The 20352-nt window shown below is 39.6% G+C and overlaps 1 protein-coding gene across 3 annotated transcripts in view; it reads right to left on the reverse strand.

Moving 5' to 3' along the window:
- Positions 1 to 20352, reverse strand: part of GRID2 (glutamate ionotropic receptor delta type subunit 2) — a 1629781-nt gene that overhangs the window by 719154 nt on the left and 890275 nt on the right. The gene's annotated exons all lie outside the window — the stretch shown is intronic.

A 20352-nucleotide genomic window follows, 5' to 3' on the forward strand; every position in this document is an offset into this window, starting at 1 on the left:
ATGATATCTAAAATGTGACATCTTCAGTTTTCAATTATCATTAAAATTAGAATATCGGACTGATAAGCAATGCAAAAGTCCACATTTTTAATTTTCTCTTTTTCATTAATTGTGTTAGAGACAAATAAATCATCAGTGGTTCATTAAAAATTAAAAGTTTCAGAAAATTGGTGGAAAGTACATAAGCTTTTCAAGGAATGTATGTAAGAAACTTGAACATCTACAAAGGCAAGGTATCTGGATGAGCTGGAGAAAAAAATATACAATATTTGGGGAAGGAGGGAACTAAGATATATAAGTGAGATTAAGAGGACAGAGAAATATAAAAAGCTATATGTGAAGATAAACAGTGCTTCTGAATGAATATTAGCACTAAATAGATGGTATAATCTATAGCTATAACACCCTGAACTCACAACATCTCACCTACAGAGATGGAATAGTTTAGCTTAAATTTTCCTTATAGAGATATTCTGTGCCACATAACAAACAAGAGTCCCTACATCTGCAAGTGGTCGGAGAACTCACTCCACGTTAAGAACTCCACGTTACCTGTAGAACTTTACGTGAGAGGGGCTTTAGTTTGTGCCACAACAATGCAAAGCAAAACAAATATAATAACTTCTTGATGATGTGACCACGACAAGAACCTTGCTTATCCATCACACTGTCTTAAAACTAATCTGCCTAGAAAAACTATGAACTATCATCAAGGCCCTGGTATCCATATTGTGTAAAGTAAATCGGAACTAAAAATAGCTCAACTAACACTATGATTCTATTCACGACACCATCCTTGCTTATTTAGCACCAGCAGGCCTCCTTCTTACTCTTGGTTATAGTTGTGTGTTAAAATATTGCCAGTTTATCAATATGAATTTGAAATAAGCAAAATTTTATTGTTGTTAGGGATGATCCAGTTGGCCCCAACCATAGTCTGCAAAACAGAACTAACCATTGCGTGGGCCTGCACGCTCCGGACAATTGTTACAATGCCTGAGCAACCACTGAGTCCCTCATTTCATGGAGGGCCTTCCTCTCTGCCCCGCCCTCCAGTACACCAAACACGGTGTCCTTCTCCAGTGGCTGCTCTCCCCGGGCAACGTGTCCCAAGTATGTTAAACGAAGCCCTTGCCGCTCAGGAACTCTCTGGCCTTCCTTCTTGCAGTGCAGACTGGTTTCTCCCTTTAATAGTCATGGTGCTTTCAATGTCCTTCTCCAGCACCATGATTCAAATGCAGCCAGTCTTTACAGTCTTTCTCATTCAAAGTCCAACTTTCACAGTGTATGATGCAATAGAGAAGACCATGGCTTATGTCAAGAGCACATTAGTCCTCAAAGTAGCACGCTTGCTCTTTACTGTTCTAAAGAGGTCTTGTGCAGCAGATTCATTTAATATGATTAGTTGTTTGATCTCTTGACCATTGCTTCCATCAGTATTGCTTGTGGATCCAAGTAAGACAAAACCTTTGACAACTTTGAACATTTCTCCATTTATCATGATGCTACCTATTCCAGTCGTACGGATTTTGGTCTTCCTTAAATTGAATTAGAATCCATACGAAAGGCTACAATCCTCAGTCTTCATCAGGATGTGCTTCGAATCCACTTCACTTTCGGCAAGCAAGGTTGTGGCATCTGCATGCAACAGTCAGTTAATGAGCCGTCCTCTTCCTCCAATCCTGACGCCGCACTCTTCATACAATCCAGCTGACGATTTGTTCAGCATGCAGCTTGAACAAAAACGATAAGAAATACAATGCTGCTGCACACCCTTCCTGATTTTAAACCATGCAATATTCCATTGTTCTGTTCACACAACTGCCTCTTGATCCATGCATGGTTTCTGAATGAGCACAATGAAGTGTTCGGGATTTAACACTTCTAAAGATTATCCACATAATATTATGGTCCACTTAGTCAAATGCTTTGGCATAATGAATGAAGCACAAGTAAACACCTTTCTGGTGTTCTCTGCTCTTGGCCAAGATCCATCTGCCATCAGCAATGACAGACCTTGTTCCTGTCCTCTTCTGAATCCAACCCAACTACTGGCAGGTCCCTGTCAATGTGGTGCTGCAAGAGTTTTGGATCACCTTAAACAACATTTTACTTGTGAGCATTCATCAGTGATTTCGTTCTACAGTTTGACCATTCCGTGGGGTCACCCCTCTTTGCAAAGGGCAGAAATGTGGATACCTTCCACGCAGTTGGCCAAAACATTTCAATGGTTTTTCCATCGTTTCCTGGAGACTTGTTTCTGACTTTTGCATCCAGCGCAGTTTAAACATTTTTTTCAGCATTGGCTCTTGTTCATATGCTACTTCATGAAATGATAGATTGTTGAATAGTTATTTTGGTTACAGTGATTCTGTATGATTTCCATTTTCTCTTGAGGCTTTCTGCGACATTCAATATCTTGCCTATAGAATTTTCAAAATTGAAATTTGAGGTTTGATTTCTTTCTTGAGTTCTTTGTGTCCAATATGATAAATGCATTCAAGGTCCTTGCACATATTCTTATAATATTGGCTTGCCTTCTCAAGCTGCCTTTTGAAATGTTCTATTCAGCTTTTTACTTCATTCTTCCTTCCATTTGCTTTAGCTATTCTATGATCAAAGCAAATTGTAGAGGTTCTTCTGATAGCCACGTTGATCTCATTTTTCTTCCTAGTTTGAAGATGACATTCTGCTTTCTTCATGAGTGGTAGTCTAGATATCCTCCCACAGCTCATTCGGTGTTCCGTCATTAGTATTCAAAGCATCAAATCTGTTCTTGAGAGATTCCCCAAAATCAAGTGCGATGGACTCAAGGTTGTATTTTGGCTCCTGTAGACTTGTTTAATTTTCTTCAGCTTTATCCTGAACTCACATATGAGCAATGGATGATCTTTTCCAGGGTCTCCCCGACTTTTATTTTGGCTGCTGATATTGAGCTTCTCCACCATTTCTTCCTACAGATGTAGTCAGTTTGATCTCTGTGTATCCCATCAGGTGAAATCAATGTGTATAGGTTTTGTGTTGTTGAAATAAAGTATTTTCTCTGAACAAGCCATTGAAAAACTCTATCCTGTGCTCTCCAGCTTCATTTCTATCTCCAAGCCCATAGTTTCCAACTAATATTCCTTCTTCTTTACTTCCAACTTTTCCTCTTTGTTTCCAACATTTTTCCTTGTTTACATTATGATGAAAAATAGTGTATTTATTTGCTTATAATAAAAATGTATTATATTAGAAAATATTTAGATGTCTTTATTAGCCTTAAATAATTGAAAAGTTTAAATATTTGTCTGCTAGTAAAGCACATTTTTATTCTTAGCAGATAAATATTAAAAGTATCTCTCATCATACACTTAACCAGGAAATGTTCACTGTGAGTGGATACCAGGTATCTTTGAGTCATATGTATGATTAAGGAGAAATGTGTCCACCACGATGTCCCAATGTGTGTTTTTTAAAACATAAAGCTAATATTCTCCATGATGCTGTGTTTTCTTCCACATTGTTTATTTCACTCTATCAAAAACCTGTTAATGTGATCCCTGGCAGTTCTATTAGAGGTGGCAGGAAGGCACAATCCAGTTCTTCTGATGATCAGGGTTTTGGAGATTATCATGTGGTTATCATGTGATTATCATGTGTACACTGGCATAACTGTTTACATGTGGTTCCAATTTTCACCACGGCTCTTTCTTCTCTTTTAGCAAAGTGGTCAAGCTTTGGGCTGTGATCTTCAGAGCCAGCATTTCAAAGCCTCCAGCCAACCAAAGAGGAGAAAGAAGTAGCCCGCTACACCTCTAAGTAGGTAGGATCTCATATACTAACAGGGGCAATTCTACCTCGTCCTTAAGGGTCACTAGGAGCCTGTATCAACTCGATGAGATGAGAGTGAGTTTGTTTTCATGGTTTTGATTTCTTTGTTGCAGGAAAGCAGAGACTAATAATTATAGTTGAGATAGTCATGGACACTCATCTGAGTAATTTTTAACTCAGTGGCTTTATACAAGTATGATTTCAAAGTGCTAAGGTTTTGTTGGCCTTTTTTAGGTCATGAATCTTGAGAGCTCTCTTTTACTATTCCAATTATTTTTGAGTGAAGGAAACAACTAGATTGCTAAAGTAAGAATTAAAATATAATTATGTTTCATAGTTTCAATATAACTATATATCTACAACTAAAATCTGTATAATGCTATGACACTATGTAATAAAGGAACTCAAAACGTTTTACTGTAGTGTACACAGAGAGGTAATTTTTCCATTCATTTTCTGAGAAATTACTCAGTATAAAAAAGATGGGAATTTTCTTAGGTCTGGATTATCTTCATGCATAATCAATGATCAGGCATGAGTTTTCTGAGATTTTGTAATTGAATACTGCTTACAGTGTGCTGTATGGGGAAGCCATTAATTAAAAGTATATGTGAGAATGTAGGAAGAACATTTAGTAGGGGATAATGTGTGTGTGTGTGTGTATGTGTGTTTCCTTTCTGAGGCTTAAAGGAGTCAGCTATGGCTCTTAGTGACCCTCTCCACAACACAATGAAGCATGGAGCCATCCCCATTGTTGCAGTCACTGAGTAAATCTGTCTTGTTTGAGGGCCCTCTCATTTACTAACCATGGTGACCTTGTAAAACAGGTCATGATCTCTCTTGATAACATAACAAAAGTTCACACTTACAGAAGGTATATGAGTGTGAGTGTATATGTATATTCAATAACACACCCCTTGGAAACCCAGTAAGCTTTGTGTTGTTTTACTTAATGATTAACATAGGTAGACTTGGTATCTTCTCAGTTTATCTATCTATATTACATGCATATTTATGCAATTAGAAGACTTAAAATTTGTAATAGATTTAGAAGAGAATGAAGAGGTGATAATGCTGTTTATGATTCTCACATATTATCAAACTAAACTAACAGACAGTGGGAATTCCTCAGAGATGTACAAGGTTAAATTTTTTTTTAGTTTGTATAGATACCAAAAGTCAGTTCACTCTTATAAAACTCCAAGTGATTCTTTCGGAAAGGCTACAGTTTTTAATGCAGTGAACGTTGGGAGAGTCAGAACTCAATTGGAGTACTTTGCTTTTCCAGGTCTTGCAAATTTTCCATCTTTGACAGGGTTGCACTCACTGCTTTTCCATGTCTCTTTTTAATGGAAAATACTGGTGTTTTTCTTCTCTGGATGGTTTGTGCCTGTTGTGGTTCCAGCTTTTTCAGGCTTTGTAGTATGAATCCCTTTCACTTATGTGAAAGACAAGGTAGGAAAAAAAGGCTAAGGCCTTGCCCACTAGTGGGAAGATTGCCTGCACAAACCCATCTACAGGCAAGTTGGGGAAAAGGAAGCAGGGTTTGTGAACCTCTAAAAGGTCACAGGTCTGAAACCCTACTGGTCAGGTTAGCTCTGCATAGATGGGACCACTATGAGATGGAATCAACTGCATGCACAGCAGGTGACAACACTTGGAGCACAGCGATTGGTGATGTTGTGGGTTACTCCTGGTGCTGCTCCCACAGAGCTGCCGTTTGATCCCACCAGCTGCTCCACAGCCTGGTGTTGTGTTCCCATAAAGATTTATAACCTAAGACACCATGTGAAGTAAGTGGCAGTAGTAACGTGAATGTTTTAAGAACTTCTGGATAAAGGATTAAGAAGGAACCTATTTTTAAAAACCTTTGTGAGTGTGTTTGTGAGTGATTTGGGGAAAGGCTTAGGGCACAGATCATAAGTTTCATGTTCAACATGTTATATACATTTGTTTCCACTCATCCATCTGACTCTCCTCAATGGACCGACTTTATCCCTCTTCTCCCAGTGTTTCTTGTTTGCGTGCCTTCTTTCCTAACCTTCGTTCTTTTAGATGGGAAATGGTTGCTTATTTTTGCATAGGGGTGAGTTCAGCTCCACAGTGAAGCATGACAAAGGGCCTGATATGGGGTTGTACCATCACTCTTCATCCAAGAGCCTGGTCTCTTATGATCCCCTCACCCCAATCCACTCTAGAATTTCTAAGTGCAGTGTTTCCCTAAGTGGAAGATACCACTTCCCCCAGGTGGTGGGGGTGGAGTTATAACAACCCTAGATTACTACAAAAAACAGATACCTACACTTTATGCTGGATTATGCGCTATAGTAATTTCTTTTAATTGACAGAGGGACACTGACTAATGACTTTTTCCCTGAAAATGGTGTGATAGGCTAAACAGCTTAGGAACCTATATTATGATGTAAGACTTTTCAGAGGAGTTGGTAGTTGTAGCCATACGCCACTGAGTTTTGATGGTCTCCAGGTTGTAGAAACTAATGGTTGACATACATCTTCTGATTTGCATGACTCTTCTTTCCTCTGGGCAACAGAGGCCACTATTTGTACTTTGAAGAAGCTAAGGCAATTTCAGTTTTATTAAAGCAATGGTTAAGAACCAAACCAACAAGGAGCCAGCCAAGAGTGTGTAAGACAGATGCCAATACACATAAAGAGCTCAAGGAACAATAAGGCAGACGTCCAAAAGTCAATGGTGTTTCTTTAAAACCAATGGCAAGAGAACAGCTGCCCCTCGAGCTGGGACTCTCCATTCAAACCTTCGAGCCACCTACAATGTGAGAGCATACATGTCTGGTGAAGCTAAAGAGAAAGAAAGAAGCACTATTTAAAAATACCTGATTAGATTGGCCTGTAGGAAGGAGTGAGTTAATAAGTCAAAACAAATCATCTAACGGTATTTATAAAAAAGTGTGTTTGATTATTAACAGGAGGAATAGAACTATCCATTTTCTCTAGAACTTTCTTCTTTTCTTCTTTTCTCAAAATTTAACCTCTTGTTTTTATTTTATTTAAAATTGTGATTTGAGTGAAAGCTTATAGAACAGATTGATTTTCCACTTAATAATTTATACATATTTCAGTTTTGGACATTAAATTCATTCCCACCAATGTAACAGCATTCTTCCCCATCCTCCCCAGCGTCCCTGTTTCTATTCTGCCTGCTTCCCTGCCCTTTCCTGCCTTCAGTCTACATTTGTCCAAGGTTGCACGTTCATTTAGAATTGGCGCCACAGTGATATAGAGAAATGTAGTTATAAAAAAGAGAAAGTAACCCATCTCTCACGAAACTAAACTTACTTGAAGGGAATTGGGCAAAAAGGGAAGAAGAAAACCCTGCCAGGAAAATGAATGGTGAGAAAGGGCAGACCATCTGTCACTGGCAGGGACTTTAACTTCCGGCTGCTTAGAAATGCCTGGCGCTAGTCACGGTGTCTTCCATCATTTGTTCTCAAATCATTAGATGTGCTTAATATAAGACAGTCTAAAAAAATAATAACCAACCACCCAACCACTTTTCCAGCATGTCTGTCTCCCTGGTAATACATGAAGAGTCTCTATGTGTTCAGAAGACAACTTAATTAACCAGACAATAAGAGCAACATGCTGTTTTCCACTCAACTTGGTGGCTGATCTAAATTAAGCTTGTTCCCTCTGTAGGGTGTGTAACCTACTACACATTTAGGCAAAGAGTTCCAGGGGGGTTTGTGTACTGACGGCAGCAAAGATATCAGAGTGTGCTGCCCTATTCTTGTCTATTCCAAATTGTCAGGTGGAAATGAGCAAGTCACACATCTGAGGAGAAAACATTGCCATCTATTCAGGATCAAGTAGCCAGAGAAACCCTAAAGAGCCACTCCCTTGCTGGATGGTTATCTAGGTCAACATTGGAGCTTATATCCGCATTGCTGTCTTCTGCAGAGCACTATTTCAACCAAAGTTAATTCTGTAGCCAGATTTTATAATGCCAGGTTAAGCAAAGTTAAACAGAACTGTCAGTAAACATTACAGCATTTAATAGGTTAACAGCAATGTAGTAGACTTAACATAAACATTGTATTGCTTATGTAGATTATTATTCTATGCATTCATGAATTATGGGAAGTATGGAGTCAGACCTAAGTATAGTTTCAGAGAATGTGTTCAAAGTTATACTATCAATTTCTTGTAGTGTGATTTACCAATCCTGTACACCTCAGTTTCCTAATTTGTCAATAGGATCAATAATAATAGTGCTAACATCGTAGATCCATCATGAAGATGGAATGAGAGAATGGCACCAGGTAAATATAGATATACATTTCTCTCCTGCAAGGTAGGTTACGGTTTGCAGTCAAATCAGCTCTGGCTTATGGTCTCCTCATGTACAGCAGAATGAACTTGTCTGGTCCCGCATCGTTGTCCCAGTCCCTGGTGTTCTGTGGCTGTAACCCTTTGCTTTGGAGTACCTTCAAACCTCAGCTTAGAGCAATCTACCGTACAAGATTCTTCCGTGACACGAGTTTTGCCAGCTCATGTTCTGAGGTGCGTCACTAAGCCTTTTCTCCTAGTTTGCCTTTATGTGTCAACTATGGTAAAACCTGCCCAGCCCGGTGACCCTACCTGTATGTGAAACACTGGCAGCAAAGCTTCCAATAGCATATCAACATGCAAGCCACCACAGTGGCAAGCTCTCCGCTGGGTTGTAGACTATTAATCATAGAAAGAAGTGCATATGCACAGATATACAGCATTTATTGTGTAGATTAGGTTTTTCTCGAGGCGTTTCTGCATTTATAAAGGATAAGCTTGATATCCTGTGGCTTGACAGACTTGGATAACTAAAAATTAAGAATAAAATCGGCCTCAGTGCCATCAAATCAAACCTGACTCACAGTGATGACCCTATAGGGCAGAGGAAAACTGCCCAGTCTTGGAAATCTCAGTGGGAATAGAAAAACCCATTTTTATTCCTGCTGAGCTATAGTGATTTCAAACTACTGGCCTTGTAGTTAACAGCCTGAGTGACCCACCCTGCCACCAATTCCTGCTAAAGCAATGCCATTTGATATCATAAATCATGGATCTATCAGGCAATAGATGGTGGACATCCTTAACACTAAGGTACAGTTAATCCATTTCTATGTCGTCTTTCATTAGGATGCATTTGTTTATTTTTCTTCTCACTAAAAGAAGTGAAATCGCAGCATAGAAAGCAATTCTGGAGTGTTCCTTGTGCAGATTCCATTTTCAAATATCAATATGCCCAGAAGATGGCACCAGTAACCCCTTGTGCTGCTATTGGGCAGCATGGGGTTATTCTGCAAGGACTGTTCTGTTTGTACTTCCCCTTGAACTCAGCATGGATCCCCCTCTCTCCTCTGTTCTCATCCAAGCTGCCACTATCTGCCATCCCACTCTGTGCCTTTTGCTTTAGAATCCTTACTCCAATCTTCCAGCTGGAAGACCACAAATACGTTTCCATCCAAATCCTCTTGCCATCACTGCCAAAGTTATTTCAAAAGCGGATATGCTAGAATTATTGTTACTGCTGTGCAGTTGGGTCTTCCCACACCCCCAGGGAGATGGAAATGTGCCACCACTGAGATTGGGCCAACACAAGGGGCAAGCAACTCAACCGCAGTTGGTTTTGGTTTGGTATGCCACCTGGTACGCTTCCTAATGCATAAGGATAGCTGCCATACAACACCGTATGGTCCTCACCCACGGAGGGCACGGGACCACCACCCTGTGTCCCATGTCGGCAAATGGAGACTGCGCTGTGGTTACCATTTTCCACACTTCGGGGATAATAAGCATCTGACAGACCTGCCAGCGGGCCACTGTGATCCTCTTTTTAATTCTCTGTGTGTGTGTGTGCCGGCATGGGTTTTTGAGATTGTTGCTCAAGTGATTGACAGTTGGCCATGTCAAAGCGGTTAGAAAAATCAAGTTACGTTGAAGAACTACTCAACCCCTTGCTAATTTTACCATATGCTACCAGGTTAACTTTGGACAACAAGAACGGTATTCAAAGTAATTTAAGAGAATGAATGCTGACAAGATAAATTGATTCTTAAGTTTGGAAAGCAAATAACTTTTACTTTGTATTCGTATTTAGATTTTTATGAGGATTTAAAATGATTAAGGACATATTGTCCCTTGATTACTGGAATATATGGACTACGGTTTTCTTAGTTATCTTGCAACAAATAGCGTGGGAAATGTTCTGAAAGAAAAACTCAATGATCATGTCTAAATACCACTGTCGGCCCTACATGGCTGTGCATGTCAATGGCCTTGCTTTGTTGCTTTTGATCTCTTCTCTATTTTATTTCCTAGACAAAGTCATAGATGAATGGTATGCAATGGTATCAAATCGTTCTTATCTTTATTGTCTCCTTATATCCAGGCAACATTGTGTCTATCTATAAACTACTATAAACACACCACAATTTCATAATGCTTTAAGTTAAGCACTTACCCCCACATTCATTTATATAACTTACTGTAGAGGCCATGGTTGAGGTTCAGTTTCTTAACTTTCTTGCTGCTTGGTTCTCTATTACAGTCCTGTTTTGATGTGTGCACGTAGATCCCTCTTCTGTGTAATTTACTTTCTACTTAAACATCCCTGTGCCAGGCATTACTTTCATGACCATTCATCCTAGCTTCACTCTATATCTTATTCTGTCCTATTCCTTGAACATTTATCTCACCTGCTCCAAATACATTAATATCAGTGCAAATATTTATTTACTGTCCCTCTCTGCATCCTCGGATATCAGTTTCATTGGAGAGACAACCTCTTGTCTTGATCACGCCTTTATCCCATAAGGGAACCTCTGGTGGCATAGTGGTTAGACATTGGGCTGCTAACCACAAGGTCAGCAGTTCAAAACCACCAAATGCTCTGAGGGAGAAAAATGAAGCTTTCTCCTACTGCAAATAGTTTCAGAAATCCCTAGAGGGAGTTGTACCCTGTGATACAATGGCCATTGCATAGGGTTTCTGAGGTTGCAATCTTTACAGGATTATGTAGATTTTCCCCTTACAATGACTGAAGGGTTTGAATTACTGAATTTGTGGTTAGAAACTCAACATACAGGCGGTTATGAAACCTGACTCCTGAATGAAATGTGTTTTTAGGTGCTTTCTAGTTGTTTCCAACTCATAGCAACCATATGTATAACAGAAGGAAACACTGTGTGGTCCCGCACCAGTTTTACAAGTATTGCTGTATTTCAGCCAGCCTATCTATGAAGCTACTCAGTCAATCCATCTTGTTCAAGGGCATCCTTTTTCGGTGCACCTCCACTTGGCCAAGCATGATGATGCCTGGACTGGTCACTCCTGATAATATGTCCCAAACAAGTCAGATAGAGGCGCCTCATCTTTGCTTCTAAACAACATTCCAACTGTACTTCTTCCAAGACATATTCATATATTTTAAATAGAATATTCAAAATCTCTACTTCTTTAGAATTTGCAGGCTATGCGAGGGGGTACCCCTCAAAACGGATTTTTTTCCCTAACGCTATGCCTTTAAACTTTTTTTTAAACAAGATAAACTTATCACCTGCAGGGTATGCTCCATTACACTTGATGCATCTGTCAACCCTGTGATTCTAGAAAACATCTTTCAAACTCATCTGTTTGGATGGCTGACAGCGACTGCCTCATTTTATTCTTCACCTCTTTTACATAATAAAATCACTGACTTGCCATGTCCCTCTTCATTTGCGGAAATAAAAAAGAAGTAACATGGACGGAAGTCAGGCACGGAAGGTGTGTGCGGCCAGAGAGGCATGCTGGTTTTGCCAAAAACAGGTGCACTGAGATGGCTGTGTGAGCAGGTGCATTGTTGTTATGGCAAATCCAGTCCCCTGTCAGCCACAAATAAGACCTTTTCTGTTGCACACTGTTAGGCAATCTTTTCAGAACCTCTAAATAGAAAGCTTGATTAATAGTCTGACCTGATGGAAGGGACTGAGAATGCACTATGAAGAGTGGACATATTCGTATATTGGGGAAGTTTATGGACATCCATATTGAGGTTAGTGACATTTCACTTTTTTTTTTAAATGAGGAAACCACATGTACACTTGATTTTTCCAACAGTGAATTCCTTGTAAACTGTGTTCAACATCACAACAGTTTCTGCAGCATTTTTTCCTGAGCAGAAAGCAAAATTTCACAGCCACATGCTGTTCTCTTAAATCAACCATCACAAAAAAAAAATGAAGTTTGAGTGAAACTGCTTTTATGAAAAAAATTCACTGTGACCAGAAAGAACCTTCCCAGGCATTGCCACCAAGTGCACTAATTCAGAGTGAGTTGCTCAATGCTCACCTAGCAGGAAAATGTGTAGTATGGAAGATGCGCTCCACCAAGCATAATTCCAGTTTTGGAGAGGTACCCCTCGGTAATAGTAGGACAAGAAAATTAGATTTAGGCAAATACGCCTGAACTCACATGGTAGTCTCTCTATTGAAAATCAGTTATCATAGTTACTCTGCATCTTCATTTCCTGTAATTAGGACTGAATTGCTGAATACAACTAAAACACCTGAGACATTATGCATGCACAAAAATGGTAATTGTGTTCCTTCTCTTGCCCCTCACACCTCCCCTTTCATCACTGTGATACTGAGGTGTCTTGGCCAGTACTCCTAAAGGGCACTTAACATCCGTTCAATTCAGTAATGGTTCATTGCATGATATTAGAACACACCAGTATAATCATAAGGGATTTGTTGAGGAGCACTGGTTGTGTAGTGGGTGCAAGCTGGACTGCTAAGCACAAGGTAAACAGTTTGGAACCACCAGATGCTGCTCTCCAGGAGAAAACGGGTGTCCGACCGGGGCACTCAGAGTCAGATTCAATACAGAGGAAGTGAATGAGTGTTATCAAGATCATCCTGTGTACCAGATATTGAGCGCTTATATCTCGATTTATTGTTAACAATTGCTCTCAAGACAGATAGGATGACTGGCAACTTCAGGTGCTCAGAGGAGAACTGCTTCCTAGCGTTTGCAAGGCAGCGGCCTTTCAGCTTCACCAACCTGACCAGCTGGTAGACAAGCGCTGTGTCACCTGTACTAAGGCGGTGGTTCTCACCTTCCTCACACCGCACCTCTTAATGCAGCTCTTCACGTGTGGTGACCCCAACCAGAGCACTATCTTTGCTGCTAGTTCATCACTGTCACTTTGCTACTGGTTTAAATCGGGCCACCCCTGTGAAGCAGTGGTTTGACCCCAAAGAGTTCGCAACTCCCAGGTTGAGAACCACTGATCTAAGGGCTTCTTGATATGTAATAATGCACAAAGTCCTCCCATCACCATTATGGCACAATAAATGGTAACATATCAGAAAATTTACATTTGAAGAAACTAAAAACAATTTTAAAAGAACATTCAATGGACATGTTTTAAATTATAAACAAGATAGAAATTAGATTCTAAAGCAAGTAAAGATCTTTTATACAAAATATTCTGATAATGTCTTTCTCCAAGTTAAATGCCATTATGCATTCTTCACATGGTATAAACTACACCTGATTGGCATGTTGCTGGACATTGTGTATAGCCTCAGAGAGGTTTATGTATCCAGCACTATAGCATTGACCTGCCTGTGTACATCTGCTGCACCCCTCTGTGCCTATTCAAGAGAGAGAAAGCCAGAGAGGAATTTGCAAATTGAAGGTGATTTCATCCACCATTCTATTCCATATTTATATTTAAGAAGTATGAAGGCCTTGAGCTGTTCATTAGATGAACCTTTGGTTTTAATTTTCTCTTTAGAATATGAATTTGCTAGACTAATCCAACACAAGTATGCATTACACACATCGAACTAAGTCTATATGCACATTTAACCCAGGCTTGATCAGAGTCGAGTAATGTCTGTCCTTCCTACTCTTTCATCATAAGGAGTGTTCATTGTCAGCATGGGAGGGAGACGGAGCCACAGGCCCTGCAGAGGAAGGCAGCACCCCTCTGCTATTATGTCTGTTAGTCAAACACTTACACCTCTAGTGTCTGCTGTCAATCAATTTACTGCAGATCTTATCATAGTGAAGGTCATTAAGTAGTTTGGCCATATCCTCGGTCATCAATTGCTCAGTATTGCTGAAACCACAATGGAAGCACTTTTTATTACTTTATAAAAGGCATTCTTACTTCATTATTTTTGTTATTGTATTTCATCAGAATGCTGATTTTTACAAATTTGAGAGTAGTGTGAATGTTGGTGGGTCTCTAGTCAACACAAGTTGGAGTTCTCAAAAGATGTAATTGGTTTTGTTACCTCAAATGATACACACTTATTTGTCATCGAATCCATTGTGATTCATGGCAACACTGCAGGACAGAGTAACATCTCCTCCTGGGGCATCTGAGATTGTACACCTTAACAATAGCAAATTGTTATATCCGTCTCCAGCAGGGCACTGGTGAGCTCCAACTGCCGACTTTTCAACTAGCCGCCAAGACTGAAACACACTGTGCCATCAGGGGGAAAATGGAGACATACGAAATATTAATGTTCACAGTCATCTCCCTAAACAACTTGGGTTTGTTATTCTCAAGATATTTAACCTCATTAGAAGTATAATCTATGAATTATTTACAGATCAGAACAAGACCTTCAAACTTCCCTGACATGGATAAATTTATACTGCAGTTTCTCCCACGAAAAGCAGCTTGGTGGCCTACTAGAAAAAAAATGTTTCCATGGTTTTGGACTTGACAGCATGGACACTTTCCAAGATTCAAAGCAATTGACTCTCCCGTCTGTGCTATTTTGTTATGGTGAAATATAAACCACCTTTTCTTACCACTGACAAATCACCTTATGCTGTTAGAACTGTGTTTAGTAACAAAATGTCACTTGAAAGTGAGGCACCAACTGCTAACTGCTCAAGCAAAATGTCATTCGTTGAACAAAATTACAGACTTTGACTAAGGAGCAGCTATCCTCACATAAGGTAAGGAAGAATATTCAAACTCATCTGACACATTTTAGAGTTTTTATTGATCATAAACCTCTTGGTACATTCTTTTTATAAAATTATTCTTTAAAGTGTTGTTGACATGCACACTTACGTTCCTGTCACTATTTAAAATTTCAGTCTTCTCATGGAAGGACTAGTGTTACCTTGAATGCTGTTATGCTTCTTAGAATACACTGTCTTTTCTAGAAATGGATCATAGGACTGTGCGAGGAAACTTCATAGTTTTCTAACCAATGCAAATAAAAATAACCCAAAGCAAAGATATTCAATTTTCAACTCATAGTCACCCTGACAAAAATCAAACATACACATATTGCCATAGGGTCCATTCTGAGTCATTGCAACTCTATGTAGGGTTTCCGGGGGTGTAAATAATTTACAGGAGCAGTCAGCCTCATCTTTCTACCTCTAAGTGACTGGTGGGTTTGAACCAGCATGGCCACCAGGTCCCCTAAACAGATTCTCAGTCACCTAGTCAATTCTTCCCATGACAAGGCAGAAGTTCTCCTCTTGTATTTCTGAGACAAAATCTTTACGAGAGGACAAAGTCTCATCTTTCTCACAAGGAGAGGCTGGTGAGTTTGAACTGATGATCTTGCAGTCAGCAGCCCAACATGTTACCTGCAGTTAGTGGTCCAGTTGTGGTCCCACTATGCCACCAAGGACAGAGTTACACTTCTGGACTGGATTTCTTAGCCTGTGATATTACACAAGCAAATTGCCAGTCTTTTCTCCTGCAGAACACTGGTGATTCCAACGTACTGACCATTCTAAAGCGCCAAGCACTTAACCACTGCAAAATCAGTACTGGACTCTTAATGCTTCCTGGTCTCTTAAGTTGTTCTGTTTTGAATGCATTATAGTTTAAACTCTGAAGAAATTGTGTGTGTGTGTGTGTGTGCATGCGTCCGCAGTCTACAGTGGGACTCTTACATTAATTCCATTTTGAATCTTTATATTAGTTCAAATGTTACTTGGGTTCTTTGTTACATCCTTGATGTTTGCTGACCATTTGTGTTTTACACCATGCTATGCTTACTTGCACAGGGCTGGGCAAGCCCAGGGAAGAACAGTTTGCCCTTAGGATGAGTGTGGTTGTAAAGTAGGTTAACTAGGATGGCGAAAGATCATCACACTAGGGAACCTGCCTGGGCATTTTCAGAAGGTAGCCAGTCTTGTTACTTGATTTAGATTCAAGCTTGGCATCCTGGCAATGATGACTCAGAGCTTCATGATCCAATAGCTAGGCAAGGAGAGCCAATTCTATAACCTTTTTCCAATCTGCACTTCTACCCATATCCCAGAGGCTATGTTCCTGTCCCTGCTCCTGTATCCCTGCTTAAGAGAGGATGGAATCGCCTACAACCATTCATAATCTTGCGATGACTTCGTTTGTTATCCATGTATTGAATGACAGCAATGACTGTAACTCATATTTCATCACTCTACTTGTTTCATCAGACTCAACTGCATGCAGTTGTTTTCTCACATCCAAATGGCTGCTTTGTCTTTGTCAGTTTTCCTTTTGAGAGGTAATCTTCGTTAGGAACCACGGAATGGAACTAAGGCATGCTTTTGTCAGGACAGTTAGGGCCATCAGGGCTGCCTGGTGGGCTTTTGAACCATAATGCAATGGGCGTCCTGGGAACATGCAATAGGATTGTGCTTGTCCATTTTAAAGGGTTACAATCAATCTTATATCTTTTGAGTGTTACATGCTTATCCCTAGCTCACAGTGAGCGTGGGTTCACATTAAACACGATTTCGCAGTGCACTCAGCTCAGTGAATACAAAAGGAAAGCAACAAAGACACCTTTATTGGATGCTAAGTGGCCTCAAAAGATGCCAGTCAACTGCACTGCTGGTGGCCATACGGTCCCTCTTTTGGAAACTTGTCCACCAGCCTGCTTTATTTCTGTTTTATGACAATGGGCTGATTGACAAGCTTCAAAAGATCCCTTTCAAGATGACTTAATGATAATGATCCAGTCTTCCATGCAGAGTATGCTATTGGTATTTATGCTTGCGAAGGTTCAACGCATAAGTTAACTTAAGGAAATAGCATTTATTTCCTAGCCTAAACACCATGATCATTGAAAGGCCATTATCTTTTTTGCTTTGATATTTTCTGCTGATATATTTTTGTTTTAATTTTTTATTTTTTTAATGCCTATTGGTATAATGCAGAGATTTGAGTAACATGAATTAAAAAGGCACCCCATTTAAAGCTAAGTTGTCAATGGCTAATGGAGAAAAGTCACGTAGTACTTCTTTCAGCATGCTTATTCTTGTGGAACACTTTCACCATAATTTTCATTATGATCTGCCCTGTCATTATTACTTTGGGCTATTTTGAAATCAACAAGTGATTTCTTTTTAGAAACCATACATGTCCACTATCTTTTATGAAAATAAAAACAGTAAAACATACTGAATTGCAACTTACACTACATGTTCTAAGTAATTCACTGGTTTGTATCATCCAAGATTCTAATTTAATAATTTAAAATGATACAACTGTTAGAGAAAGTAGGTTTCTTTCTGAAGATATACCATATATACTCAAATATAAGCCGACCCGAGTATAAGCTGAGGTACCTAATTATTACCTGGGAAACCAGAAAAACCGATTGACTCAAGTACAAGCCTAGGGTGGGTGGAAAATGCAGAAGCTATCGGTGAGTTTCAATAATCAAAACAAATGGAAATAAAATTACTAAAAATTGAGACATCAGTGAGGTAATGTATTTAAATATTTATTTTAAATAAAAAACATAAATCAAAGGACAAGTAATTTAATATTAGTAAACCAGCACAGTAAGTTGGAAAATAGGTTCAACAAAAACAATAAGATATTAACAATGATACCTTAAGAGCACTCTTCCCTGAGCTCAATCAACAACCAAGCTAAAATGTAAAGAGTTAAAATCCTACAAAACTGGATTCCTCATCATCATCCGTATCCCAATGCAGAGCTTCAGGTGGTGTGAGGTCATCATAGACGTTGTCCTCACTGAGATTGCTGTCATCACGATCACTGCTGTCATTTTCATACAAAGCGTAGTCTTCACTGCCATCCACAGCATTACTAATACTACATTTCTGGAAGGCACGTTGCACCATGTCTTCTGGAATGTCTTCCCATGCATCTCGAACCCACTTTGCTATTAACTCTATGTCAGGCTTCATGAGCTTTCCTCCTTTTGTTGGTCGGGCTTGACCAGATGACATCCATGCATGCCACATCCTTCGCAAGCAGTCTTTAAAAGGCTTATTCAAAGATACATCCAGAGGCTGCAGTACAGATGTAAGCCCACTTGGAATAACGGCTAAAGTAACTTTACTAGATTTTGCCAACTTGTTTATGTCATCTGATAGGTGGGCTCTGAACATATTCCAAACATGTAATGATGGCTTTTTCTTTAAGGCTGCTCCTGGTAGGCAGTTCCAAATTTCTTCCAGCCATTTTTTTGGTCCGTCTTCATCCATCCAGCCTTTAACATGTGTACGCACAGTAATTCTTGGTGGGAAATTGATCTTTTTAGGCAAGGTCTTTCTTTTAAAAATAATGACAGGACACAGCTTAGTTCCATTAGCCAAACATGATAGAACAACATTTTTTCATTCCTGTGGTTTTGAGAAAAATGTTTTTTTTCTCCTAAACTTGCCACAGTTCTGTTGTTTGGTAGATCAAAAGTCATGGCAGTTTCATCCATATTCCCAATATCTGCCAAGTCATAATTATAAATCCTTCTTTGTTTTATAATAAATGACTGGAATGACATAATTTTTTCATAGGTTTTGTGGCAATTTCTGGGAAATCTTTGTTTTTCGTCTCAAACATAGTAGGCCAGACCTATTCATGAAGCGGGTACACCATCCTGCTGATGCAGCAAATTTTTCAATGCCTGGTGCTTTATATTAGTCATCCTTAGCCATCTGTAGAGCATGTATGCGGATTCCCACGCGTGTTATGCAGTAACCATTTTGATGACACATCATAACCCATTTATGCAATTCACTCTCTAGAGCCCCAGAAAAAGACGTTAAAGCACGACGAGCTTTTTGAATCTGTTCCAAGTCAGCCTTCATTTTCCGCCACTCCCTCACTTGCTTTTTGTCAACACAGAATACCCTACTTGCAATACTGTTATTGCTCTCTTCTGCTCTTGACACAACCTTCATTTTGAAACCAGCCACATATGACCAGAGTTTTTGTTTTGGTTCAAGAGTATCCATTTCTAATCAGATAAAAAAGCAAGACTTTGAAAAAGAACTTTCATGGTAACACCCCCCCCATCCCCCACCCACGATGTGTTAGCTGGGAGGGTGGGCAGTGATCCGTGCTGGCGGGGATGCAGGATGTGAATCAACACAGAGACCTGAAGGGAGAGATGGAGCACAGACACAGACACATCCTTACCAGTTCAGCTGCCTGCGTAACTGAATCACTACGGGTGCTTCTGCGAATTGGAGCCGTCCACTCATAGGACGGCTCTGATTGGTTAGATGTGAGTAAACAAACATTCAAAGCAGTACAGTATCAGTGGGGCTTTGAATGATCAGCAGAGAAAAGGCTATCACCAGCGAGATAAAGGGCGCTTGTCCTGTTACTTGGGGGAGCTGGGGGGCAGCGGGCAGCAAGATGTTACATCTTGCTGGGGTACCACTGACCCGTATATAAGCTGATCCCCAGTTTTTCAGCACATTTTTTTATGAAAAGCTCGGTTTATAAAAGCATATATACGGTAATTTGGAGGTGGCGATGATTTTTTTGGGGTAGATACTCTGTATATTCTTTGTCTTTTTTGGATGTTTCCTGGATCATTCAATATTATGGCCATAGAAAGTTTCAAGATTGAAACTCGAGACTTAAGTGTTGTTTTGTTTTTTCCCCCTAAGTTCTTTTAGTTTCAGATAAGCTGCATGTTTTAACACTTTTTGTTGTGGAATTCTAGGTCTTTGCACATTTCATTATAACAATCTCTTTGCTTTCCAAAGCTTCCCTTAAAATTTTCTTTTCAGCTTTCTGACTTCATCATTTTTTTTTCCATTGTCCTGACTAAAATTAAGAGCAAGTTTCAGAGTATCATCTGACATCCACTTTTATCTTTCTTTTCTTTCCATCATTTTATGGACATTTTTCTTCCTCTGTGTATGTGATACTTTCCCAGAGCTCACCAAGGCTGCTCCCATCAGTGAGTGGTCAGTGCTTCCATCTGTTCTGAGGTAGCCTCGATGTTCTGGCAGAAGAGACTCTAGGCCATCATTTGGTTCTTGTGACCTTTTAATTAAAGTGAGGAGGACTTGAAATACCTTCTGCATGGATTATAAAAAATACTTTCTGTATGGGGTGTAAGGATGGATACCTTCTGTATGGATTATAATTCAATATAAATAAAACCAAAATATTCACAATTGGACCAATAGCTAATATTATGACAAATATAGAAAGATTGAAGTGTCAAAGATTTCATCTTGCTTGGATCCTCAACTAATGCTCATGGAAGCAGCAGTCAAGAGGTC

Source organism: Tenrec ecaudatus, chromosome 3 (genome assembly GCF_050624435.1).
Source record: "Tenrec ecaudatus isolate mTenEca1 chromosome 3, mTenEca1.hap1, whole genome shotgun sequence".
NCBI classification, from domain to species: domain Eukaryota; kingdom Metazoa; phylum Chordata; class Mammalia; order Afrosoricida; family Tenrecidae; genus Tenrec; species Tenrec ecaudatus.